This window comes from Camelus bactrianus, chromosome 26 (assembly GCF_048773025.1).
Source record: "Camelus bactrianus isolate YW-2024 breed Bactrian camel chromosome 26, ASM4877302v1, whole genome shotgun sequence".
NCBI classification, from domain to species: domain Eukaryota; kingdom Metazoa; phylum Chordata; class Mammalia; order Artiodactyla; family Camelidae; genus Camelus; species Camelus bactrianus.
This window is the reverse complement of record NC_133564.1, coordinates 11,866,752-11,878,653: the sequence shown is the minus strand read 5'-3', so window position 1 is coordinate 11,878,653 and position 11,902 is coordinate 11,866,752. Positions and strand designations below refer to the sequence as shown.

General features: G+C 39.6%; 1 long non-coding RNA gene across 1 annotated transcript in view; it reads right to left on the bottom strand.

The window, feature by feature from the left end:
- Window positions 1-11,902, bottom strand: part of LOC141575130 (uncharacterized) — a 43,751-nt gene that overhangs the window by 21,187 nt on the left and 10,662 nt on the right. The window contains exon 2 of the long non-coding RNA XR_012502488.1: window positions 1,118-1,262. This is a non-coding gene — a long non-coding RNA (uncharacterized LOC141575130). The remainder of the gene's footprint in view (window positions 1-1,117; window positions 1,263-11,902) is intronic.

The following is an 11,902-nucleotide window of genomic DNA, read 5'->3' as shown; positions in this document are numbered from 1 at the left end:
TATATAAGTCAGAAAAAAATGCTAGTCAATACACAAGCAAACAGGATCATAGATCAAGTTTTACAAGTGAGATCTTGAGTCACAGAATCACAACAGATCCATGCCTTAAAACTATTGACTCTTCAGTCCTATTCTGTTCCCCAGGAGGATCCAGTGTAATTTTTTTTCATTTCAGTTTTACCCCAACTGTAAAACTTATATTGAGAATTAAGGAGGAAAAACAATGCATTAAACATGATATTGGGGATTGTTTATTTCCTTAGCATTATCTCTTTCCAAACTTCTTGGCTCCACAGCAGACACCCAGTGTACTTGACTTTTCCCTTGTAGTGCACCTCACCCTCTTTATTTTTATTCCCAGAGTAGCTGCTCGAGCCTAGACCCATATTATCAACCTCATGACCAATTTACTGCAAATGCTCTCATTTTTTCCTGTTTCAACCTATATAGTACATTGCTTATAGACTATCCTTTATAAGACACATCTCTACTAAAATGCTTCAGTAATTTTCTATAGGGTTAGATCTAGTTCCTCAAATGATTGGATCTCATCTCAATGTCTCATTTCACGCTCAACATCTTATATCAATCTGCCCTTCCACTATATAATTTCTTACGGTCCTCAAATTATGGCCTCCATCCAATCAAGTGGGTTTTCTTCCAGCCCTCTGCACACACACCATGGAAGCCCGATCTCTGTGCCTCTGCTTGAGGGGTCCCTCTTGCCTAGAACCACCACCTTATCAAACTCACCACCTTACCAAACACATTTCTTTATGTCTCACCAGCATCCTAACTGTTGTATGAAAAGTACTTGGAAAATTCTAACTCATACCAATGTCTTCTTTTTCTGAAAGAAACCTGCTAATATTAAATAATTCTTTACATTGGTTACCAGTTGTTTCATTAAAATAAAGTATTCCGTATATTGTGAAATATGAGTAATTCCTCCCAGGATGTATCTGTACAGTGATGATTAGTTCAAATACCCAATGAACTGTAACAGGGCCCCACAGCCAGTCCAGACCTTTCAGAACAAATCCTCCAAATAGATCAGAGGAGAGTCCGGAGAGTAAGGAAGAAGCAAACTGAGAAGTGCATCCTTGTGTCTCCCTACCTGTGCTTAGCTGAATCCTTGCAGGCAGCGCCTTGTGTGTGCAGCTTTGGTGGGCTTCTGTCTCTCAGAGGTCTTCTGCTGCTGCTCCCCTCTTTTTTTCCTCCATTTTCAACAATCACGAATGTTCATCAAAAGTACGTTTACCCTGATAATAGCCAAAACAGGTCAGTTATAAAAATCAAGCTTTATGATGGTTATGGTCTAAGGTCTTAAACTTGGGAATACCTGAACAGTTTTTCATTATGGGACATTGTCTGTTTGTCTCAGAATGACATGGCATGCTTTTCACTCTGAGATTGATTGACTGAGAGAATCAGAAGCACATGCACTCTCTCGGGCTTGCCGGGGGAACAGGAGAGGGAGGTGGACCTCCAGATGACAAGGAAGAACACAGGTATTTTCGATATGACTTACCTTCTAGCTGTTGCTTCAATGTTAATTAAGGAAGGGAATTCTGAAATAGTTATGTAATAGGAAGAACTGTAGAATTACAAACAATTAGAATTACAATAATGGTGAAAACTGAAGGATGTGATTTCCCTACCAGATGCAGATGTGTCAGACGACAACGGCGGTGACACAGGGAACAGGGGCCATTTGACCAAAGGATTTCGGTGGCCCAGAGAAGGTACCGTGCCACTGGAGAGGCTGATGGCCAATTCTGGTTAACAGACTGAAGAACTAAACCCAAGACTTCTGAATGCTGTTTCTTAAGACACCACTTAATAAACGCAATCCAAAATAAATGCAACCCAAAGTTTTACTGCATATATCTTCAGGGAATCTATGTGCTCACTATACTAATTAAAGAAAGGTGAACTTCGTCTGAAACAAGATTCAATTTAGCTTCTGATAAAATCAATTAAATATAGGGAAATGATTCTTGAATTAAAAATTCTGGGAATCCTCAACTTTTAAAAAAAATTTAATATTTTAAGATTCCAAGGCTCAGTTACAAATAATGAGGACATTTTGTAGCGTATTTAAGGAAAACAGGAAGGATGAAATTGCTTATTATATTGGTCCATTGAACTGTGGGAGGAAACAGAAAAGCCAAGTCAGGCAGCATCAATTCCTCAAAACACGTGTTAAAAGCCCTAATGAAAGCACACTGAAGGATGTTTCACGAGCAAGGGAAAGCCTAGATGTAATTTGAATGTCAGATGCTTGGAAGATAAAAAGGATGCAGAGCATTGCAGGTTACAAAATCTATAGGAAGAACACAGAGAGACGGAGAGGAACAGCATCATACAGGGAAAAGCAGAAAGCATCTGGTGTTGAAATCTTACTGTGGAAAGTATGTACTTGGTGTTAGTCTATCTAACATATATATTTTTAAATGGCAATGAAATATATTACAGAAATTCAACAAGGATAGATTATTCTAAGCTAGACGTATGAGTAGTGATAGGGAGAAATGGAAATTTTAAAACACAGCGATTGTTTATAATGTAGACTTTACCCTGCTGCTCTATTGGTAAAATCTCTCCTTTGGGCAAGAATAATTTAGGGAAGGATAAAGAGTGAGAGCCTTGAACCTGAGACGTGAACAGAAATCCTCGCTGGAAGCACCTGTGAATTAAGCCATAATATACTAGCAATCAATGAATTCTTGGACAGCGAACACTTTTTAAAAAAAGATCTATCACTTGATTTCTCAACTTTAGGAAACAAACTAGGATAAAATGCAGGTATTGTAAAGCAGAATCAATAATCAGCAGGAAATCTGTACACTAGTTGAAAACCCCATGGAGTAAACCGAAGAAAAGGGTAAGCTATGAATAAAAAAACCATCTTCCACCTTCCACCCCCGTCTCTCCTCCTCCTACCTCTGCCCAGCTTGGAACTTTTTGTTTTTGTTTTTTTTTCTCTGCCAGTCACTGTCCCTCTTCCCCAGCTTCTTACACAGAGAAGCTCACAGCACAAGTTATCTGACAAATAATACTCCAGTATTATCAAAACTCTGTCTTTTCAAAGATGGTTAATTTTTCCAAATGAGAATCCAAGTCCCGTACAGTGTGGCAGGTTAGGGACAAACTAGAAACCTAGAAGTCCTGAAATCATTCATGGTGTGTTAATAACGACCCCAGTCTCTCCGGCTAAACATCTCGTTCTTTTTCATTCTCGTCTGCTTCATTCCCTGTATCTCCCTTTTTAACCAAACTGCCCAAATCTAGATTGTCATAATGACAACTTTTAAAGTACTTCCTATAAATCTAAATGAATATATTTCCTCTAACGCTCAAAACAACAGGTTAGGCAGATATGATAGCTCTCCTCCCTCAAGTAAAAGGATTAAGCCCCAAGACCTTCAGTGATTAGCTCAAGGCCATATAGGGGGCAAATGCTAAGAGTTGTGTCTTAACTGAAGTTCCTTTCATTAACTTACATTCCTCGCATAACAGCCAGTTTTCTCCCCCAGCACGACCTCATCACCTCTTAGGTATTAGCAGAGCTTTGAGACTTTCGGATTCGTGTCCTTTCTTCAATCCATCCTTCACAGTAGTTCCCAAACAAAGCTTTCAGATCAGAAATAATTTGTGAAATCCATTTGATCTCTTCTTTCAGAAGAACACAGCCGATGGGAAAAGGATCCAAAGGAGGGCAATTAAAGATATCAAGGAGGAGGGTCAGCAGTGCAGTAACAGACTAACAATTACAACCCTGAGAAGTCAAGGCTGAGACGAGAGATGACGAAGGCCGGTGCTGTAAGAGGAGGAGAGGGAGTGAACCCAGATGCAGGCAGCAAGTCCGTGGAATGCCAGAGAAGAGGGATGAGTGGAGAACCCCTGAAGGTCTAAAAGGAGGAGCAGTCTAACAGGATGAATGATAAACGTCTGAAAATTCTACTCTGTGAAATGCTGAGTATAAAAAACATAAATGACTTCAAGATGGCTTTGGATAAAAATATAGATAATAGCCCTGGAAGGGGCCATTAAGGGAAGCTTGTGCTATTTGGAATACAGTTCAATTCTTTTGAGGTTAATATCATTTATATGAGTTAAAAAAAACCTAATATTAACTTCCTTTTTAAAGGAAGGACACTCTGGGGCTCTGGTTAGAGGCAGGCTCACAGACAGAGGGTTGGGAATCTCATTTCACAGGGAGAGAGGCACTGCAGGTTGGTTCCATCTACAACTCTGCCACCTACTAACCTGGTCAATTCACGTGTTCTTTCTAAGCTTGAGGTACCACACCTGCAAACTGGGGGAAATGATAATCTACTTCAGGGTATGATTGTGAAAATGAAGAAGAAATGTATGTACATCCAAGCCTGGGACACGGTAAGCACGGAAGGAAGGTCAGAAATCTACAACCCTTCCCTGTGATTCTGAAATAAGGATGAGAACTAGCGAGCAGGGGTGGGGTGGGGGGGTGGGGAAGGGAGGAAGGGGCCAGGAGGGGAAAAAGGGCTTGTAAAAATGGAAATAAGCCAGGATGCTTCGAATAAGAAATCTGTAGAGTAATGTCACACTTGCTCAGTTAACACGAAGAGTGGAGGTGAAAAATTAAATAGAAATGACTGAAACAGATAGTAACCAAATAATCTGACAGGTTAATGAATAGTAAGGTAACCCTCTGCAAGGAAGAAAAGGCAACAAAATACAAACTTATATGCAGATGTAACTTTTTCCCCCAAGATATTCCCAAAGTGGCACGAGGCCCTGTCACAGATAAAAGTGTCCTGAGCTCAAATTCACTCTGCTGAGAAGCTGCATCTCGGTGGCCCAGTAGGAACACAATCAGGACTGCAGTTCCAGATAAGCCTGGTCTCTGAAGGGAGCACTGCGACTGGACTTGTTTACCAGTAGTTCCCTGTTTCATAGAAGTTTGATGTACTGATAATTTAAGTAAATACTTTATTTGAAACAATGATCATTTAAAAGAGAAGAGAGTGAAAAGAATAACTATCGTTAAGCCAGTGAGACCTCAAGGCCTGACCTTGTGCTATTTGTCCAAAAGCTTCCAGAGAGTCAATTTAGCAAATTTTCATGGAGATTGTAACTGCTTCACGGGCAATAAGGCTGCGAAGCTGTTCCCTGTGGTGGCTCTGAAGGACAAGGGCAGAAGACCAGCAAAGCCTGAGACGGTTATTTCTAGCCGTTTCTTTTGCTTGCCTGAAATTTCTCTTCATGTCATCAGTCTCTTGATAGATTCTTAAAAAATCATTATCCTCTTCTTCTGACCTGCAGGAATTCTCTCCTTCTCTTTCAGACTCTGAGCATCACTCGGTCTTTGGTGTTATGTCAGACAGCTTGATAATAGTTCAGAACGACAGTCCATGTAAAGGAAGAGAAATACTTTTTTCCCTCCAATTCCCATCTTAAGTTCCATCTAGTAAAGTGTTCAAACGATATTCTGGAAGGAGTTTTATCAACCACGCTAGAGGGCTAGTGCCCCGTGGCCCACAAGCTGGATTCATGGATTTTTGCCATTAGCTTCTTGGTGTCATTGGTTATCTGAAACTCTCAACCTCGTTTATTGTTTTAAGGAAAGGAAAAAAGAGTGTGGTCCAAGGTGGAAGGGTTAGCATAAAAAACAATAGGTTATCTTAAAAGTTTTACATTTTTCATTAAGAAAACATGTCACAAGCAGAAAACTTATTTTTATAACACTGTTAACTTTTGCTTTATGGCCTAATATTTATTAGGAAATTCTGTCACTAGAGAGACCTGTCGTGTAATTTCTGCCAGCAAGCTTAACTCTGTCCACTGATGCCAGAGTAGTCTGTCCAGAGAAATTCAAAATCAGGCTAAGTACTATGTATAAGATGGAAGTTAATAAATTGCAATATGATTTTCTTTGTTGCTTATTAGCAAATACAAAAAAAAAAATGGTGGATTCTTTCCCAAGAAAAAGTTCACGGAGTGATCAATAATCATTTTAAAACCCAAAGGAAAGAGTAGAATAAATCTCCAATAAACCAAATGGCTTCAATATAAAGTATTATAATGAACTAAGAAGAAAACATTTAAAAATTTAACCACTGTTAGATATATTTTAAAATTGTGCTAGTACTTCTCTGGGTACAGCACAGAGGGCAATGTGTAATCTTCTGTGTGATTCAGATACTCTTCCTCTGAGAGAATAGTTTTTTGAACATCATTCCCATTATGTAAGTAACTACAAGAGAATGAGTTAAATCTATACTTTGACTCCAACCTAGTCCCCTGATTTTTTTTAAGAAAAAAAAATGGAGGAGAGCTTTTTATTTTGATGTTTTTTAATAAAAAAATTTAACAAAATGAGTACAGTAAAAAACAATCATCAATTAATTGCACAAGTTAGGTGATAGTTCCTGAATGCTTTATGTAAAAATTTTTTTTGGGGGGGTAAGGTATTTATTTTTAGAGGAAGTACTGGGGGTTGAACCCAGGACCCCCTGCATGCTGAGCACGCACTCTACCATTTGAGCTATACCCTCTCCCTGAATGCTTTATCTTGATCACCGTTTTAATTTAAAGTTTGAAAAGCTTTCTTCCAGAATATAAGATTTGAATGATCGAGAAGAGTGATAGGTAAGTATCATAGCACATCAAATAACTTGGGCAAAGTCAGAATCATAAAACAAAAAAGAAGGAACACAGATTTGAAAACAAGTTCAAATACCATTGAGACCAGATTCAAGTTTCTCAGCGTGGCTGATAGTAGACACACCGAGGAAGCTTTTAAAAAACACTGATGCCTGCTCCCGCGCTCCCTGGTTCTGATTGCGCTGGTCTGGCTTGGGATCTGAGCATAGGTATTTTTCAAAAGCTCTCCACATTCTTTGAGTATGCAACCAGCACCAGGCAGCCCCTGCATTAGGCCAGCGCTTCAGGTGTGGTGCCTGGGTCCTGAGGGTTCCTGAGACGTTTCCACCTGTCACAGTAACGCTGAGGCATCACTCGCCGTTTTCACTGCGTCGACACTGGCAATGATGGTGTAAAAGCAATGACAGGTAGATGGCTAGCATGTTAGCATGAATCAAGGCAGCGGCATCAGCCTGTGCCAGTTGTCCTCCTGTTTTTCACCATCACACACTTGCAGTGAAAAGGAAATGCCGGTTTCTTTTAAGAATGTCCTTGATGAGGCAGAAAATTGATTGTATTGTCAGCTCATGAATATAGGCCTTTTTAATAGTCTGTGTGACAAAACGGGAATTACACATAACGTGTGCCAGCTCCATCCTGAAGTATGATGTGGTCTTGAGGAACACACGTGTGATGGGTTGAGCTGTGAGCTAAAATTAGCCAGTGTTCGTGGAGAACACCAGTTTTATCTGAAAGAATGACAAACAGGCAAACTACGGTTACACAGACTTGGGTATTTGGAGGACAATGTACTGAAAATAAAGCGTGATGAGTCAGCGGAAAACAACTGTCAGTAAGTATTACCAGTGACACAACTTGAGTTTCTACGTGAAAATTAAATTTTGGCATACTAACACGCACAACTGTGAGAGGTAACAGCTTCTCGCTGCTCAAAGACTTTTCTTTTGAGATCAATAGTTACAATAATAAGTATATTTAATACTGTGTAATGAAATGGTCAATATTTGTAAGAGCTGCATAAATCAGTCACTCAATATTTTCCAAATGACCAATGCGTGTTACAATGTCATCATGGGTCAAAGATTCATTCAAGTACAAAGCAGATGCGTGGATTCCAGTGTAACAGAGTACAAGCAGCTCACTGATATGGTTTCAGTTTCTATGTTGCACAGCACTGAAGAAATTACTTTTTGTCAAGATTTAGCATTGTGTCAAGGAAGAAAATCCAAAATTAGCTAAAAAGGCAGTTAAAATCCTCTTCCCTTTTCCAAGGCCACAGCTACGTGAGGCCGCAGTCTCTTTTGGAACTTCAAGTAAAAGACCACATTGCAACGCTGAATTCAGAGGCAGAAACGAAAATCTAGCGTGCTCTCCCTAAGCCAGCCAGTGCAAAAATGTAATGTGATAGATCACTCTTCTCACTAAGTGTGTCTTTGAGAAATATAGCTAATTTTCACCAAAATTTTTTATGTTGACATGTAATCAGTTTATTATTTTTAAAGGTTTTAAATATTTTGTAGATTTTCATAATGTCTCCATTTTGGGTTTTAGTATGGTAATACTGATCCTTGTCACGCACATCAACATTGAGGTTCTCGGAAATTTTTAAGAGTGTAGAAGGGGTCCTGAGGACACAATATTTGAGAACTGCTGCCCTAACCAAAGATGCAGGAACAAAACCTGGTTAGATGACTGCTCTAATGCAGCTGTGACTGAACGGGGAAAACTGAGGGAGGGAGACCTCAATGACTTACGGGGAGAAACTAGATGACATCTACACAGGAGACGCCATACGATAATAATGAGGCAAGACAGGGACAAGCTGTCGTAAAGGAGCTGGAAGTATTCAAAGAAGATAGAGGAGAAATACTTCAGATGTGGCAACAGAGAGCAAGGAAGTCGAATCCTTTATCTTGAGCTAATTGGGATGTGAAAGAGAAAGGTTTTCATTTGAAATGGCTGCCAGAAAGCAGTTTCAAGTTTCCTCAAAGTTCCAGCTAAGATCAAAGAAGGTAAATGAGATGTTTAGAGGGGAAATGGGCGAAGAAGCAGGCTTTGCTGATTACAGCTGGGCGATTCCATGTGTTTTAAAGAGGGAGGGGAAGAGGGGAAGAGAGAGGGGAAGGGAGGGTGTCTGGTTAGAAAGTGAGAGAGGTATGAGAAAATTTCCAGGTAAGAAGCTCTGTTACCTTCTCTTAGAGACAAGCCCTCGACTTCAGGCTCACAGCAATGACACATTTTAGAAAAGAAAAAAAAAAAAAAAAAAAAAAATAAGGTCTCACTGAGCTCAACACAAAACCATCATTTTATGGATCAGATATGAAACAAAAAGACAAATGGGAGTTGGAGCTGAACCCAGTGGCAGTGGTAGGCAAGTACTCCTGAGATCTTTATCTCCCTCTTCAGGGGATCATACAATGAACGATGCCCCTTCCCATCAAAGCAGGAACCAAACCCAGTGCACTGCTTGAAATTAGGCGCTTATGTCAGATAGCCCTGCCTGTAAGAGGAATGTTAGAAAAAACTACCATTGACTGTTGCTTCTAAGGAAGGTCAGAGAAACAAACAGCCTTGCAGCCAGAGTGTAGGCTCTTTGTGTCAATGACCAGAGCTGAGATAATCCCAATGACATTTGAACAGGAGCCCTAAACTATTATAACGAGAATTCATTTCAGATCTGTGAGTCAGTGTGGGGAGAGAACTAAGTGAAAGCACTCGGAAACTGTTAACTGGAGAAGGAGTAAATGTTGTGAACGGGAGGAGGGGATGGGGGTGGAGGGAGGAGGAGGGGGGAGGGAGACAGCAAGAAAACAAGAGAACACACTAACAGGCAGGAACAACACGCAAATCGAAGTTCCAAACATATGAGGAAAAGAATAAGCTAGGAAAGACAACCAAGAAGAGAAAACAAAACCATCAGGAGATGAATTCATTCCAGAAAAAATGAAAAACAACAGAACACTGTGAAAATTACATTAAAATAAGTATGTTTAGGACCCTCCATGAGGGATTAAAAAGAGCAAGAAATCATGATACAGAGCACACAGACGTTACATAGCAAATAGTTAGGGAAAAGAAACACTTGAAAATGTTGAAAAGAAAAATACAGACTTTGAAATAAAATCTAAACATATGTGATAACCTCCAGACTAAGAAAATTCAAGAGAGAATGAATGCATTAAAATGTGAATCTAGCGGGGAGGGTATAGCTCAGTGGTAGAATGCATACTTAGCATGCGTGAGGTCCTGGGTTCAATCCCCAGTATCTCCATTAAAAATTAAATTAATTAAATAACTTAGATAAATAAATTAAAATAAACCTAATTGCATCCCTCCTTCCCCCAAAACATAAATCTAAAAGGAATCTAGTCTAATGCAGAACATAAAGATATTAAACACGTGAAACCACACGCTAACTGAAAGGCTGCTGAAAGAAAGTAAATCCAGCTTAGATACATCCCAGCGGACATCCATAGTGGAAAAACAGAGAGAAGGTCTCTGCCGTTACCCCAAGCACTAAGGGATGACTTTTTGGCTGGGACTTCAGGACTTGACTGAGGGACCAGAAATATGGCGGCACAGGCTTGGTCCTCTAGGACCTGAGAGTGAGCTTCAGACACTGATGTGTCGTCAGGCAGGTGACGTAAATGGGTGTAGGCCGGTGTGATGTTTCAGAACGACTGGCACTCTCTCTGTGTTGGAGAGACAGTAAGAATTTGAGCTGAGACGATGTGAGGAAGTACCCTATGCAAAGAGGCAGGGAATGCGGATCCCTCGTTACGAGGTCTGGTTTTAAAGAGAATCTACGAATCTGGACTTGCAGGTGACATCTTCCACTTTTAAATGCTGGAAAATGCAGAGCAGAACCAAACTGGGCAGGTCAAGGAGCGCTGGCCTGCAGGCTGACTCTTTGCAGTGTTCACTTCAGAGAAACGTGCACAGTGAATTGAAACTTCACAGTCCCGAGCAGGCTTGACTTCATCCATTCCTTTGACCTATCTGTTCTGTGGTCAGTTCCACGCTATTTAAATCACACCATATGGAAAATGCACCTCACACTGTGACTCTCCCAAGACTTTCTTTCTATGTATAGAGGTGGGGTGGTTACCTTTCCCTCTGTAGTCAAGAAATGTGCTGGGTAAAATTAAGTCTTTAAATTCCAGTGCACTTTGATTATAACCTCCTGCAAAATTATGCCTGGCTACGTTATTTTCTTTTAACTAGAGAAGAATGACCAGATCAGCTATATCTCCTTTCAAAAACGAAGACAAAATATATATGAATTTTGAAATAGTCTATGCTTTCTTGTGTTATCAACCTTTTCCATTCGAGACAGTTAATTGAACACCACAAAGTTCTGAATGTCTTGCAAGTTACATGTAATTGAATAGCATCTTTTTGGAGGAAAAAGTCATATTTTAAAATGTTCATCTTACTACTCAATTGCTCATTTTTGTTTCTTAGGACAATGTTCTACACACAGGCATCATTTAATAACATATTTAGGCATCATAAAAGGACAGAGTTATGGTGAAAAAATGTACCAAGTCTGTTTCTTATAAGGGCTGTAAGTAATCCAGTGAGCAACCAGTTTTTGTTTTCTCCTGGTCTTATTAAATCCATAGCATTATACAAAGTTGTGCTACTTACATAATGGAATATGGTAAAGGGTTAATTTGATGATACTTGTTAAGTACTTCCTTCACTGGCGCAATTAAGCCTGAGCTTGGATTTCGTGGTGTAATTCTGATGACAGTATTTAACAATTCTGCTGGTTTCAAACCTAGACTATCTTCTTCTTCAGTTCTTCAGTTTGAATGTGTGTGAGGAAGTGAAGAAGAATCTACCCTCCTCAACTTGGTTTTCTTTAGTTTAAAGACATCTTCATTTCTTTAAATATTTCACTTGAAATATTTCAGGTTTTCAGTTACTAGGAATGTCTCAAGCATTATGCTGTGGTAATAAATCACTTGAATTGCCAGATTATATTTTACAGCTTTGGTTGCTTGAATATTTATCGTAAAGCACCAGGTACAATGATTTCTGTGTTTATAATTAATGAGAAGATCTGGAAAAATAATTCTTATCAGTAAAGCAAGAGTGATTGCAATGTATTCTCCAAATTTTGTCAGAGTTCTTAAGTATCCTTCCCTTTTGTGAACACATTTTAATTAGAAGAGCAAAGAGAGGGAACTTACCAGAAGCTGAGTCACCAAGAACAAGGTGCTGCTTAGGCCACTTTATGAATGTC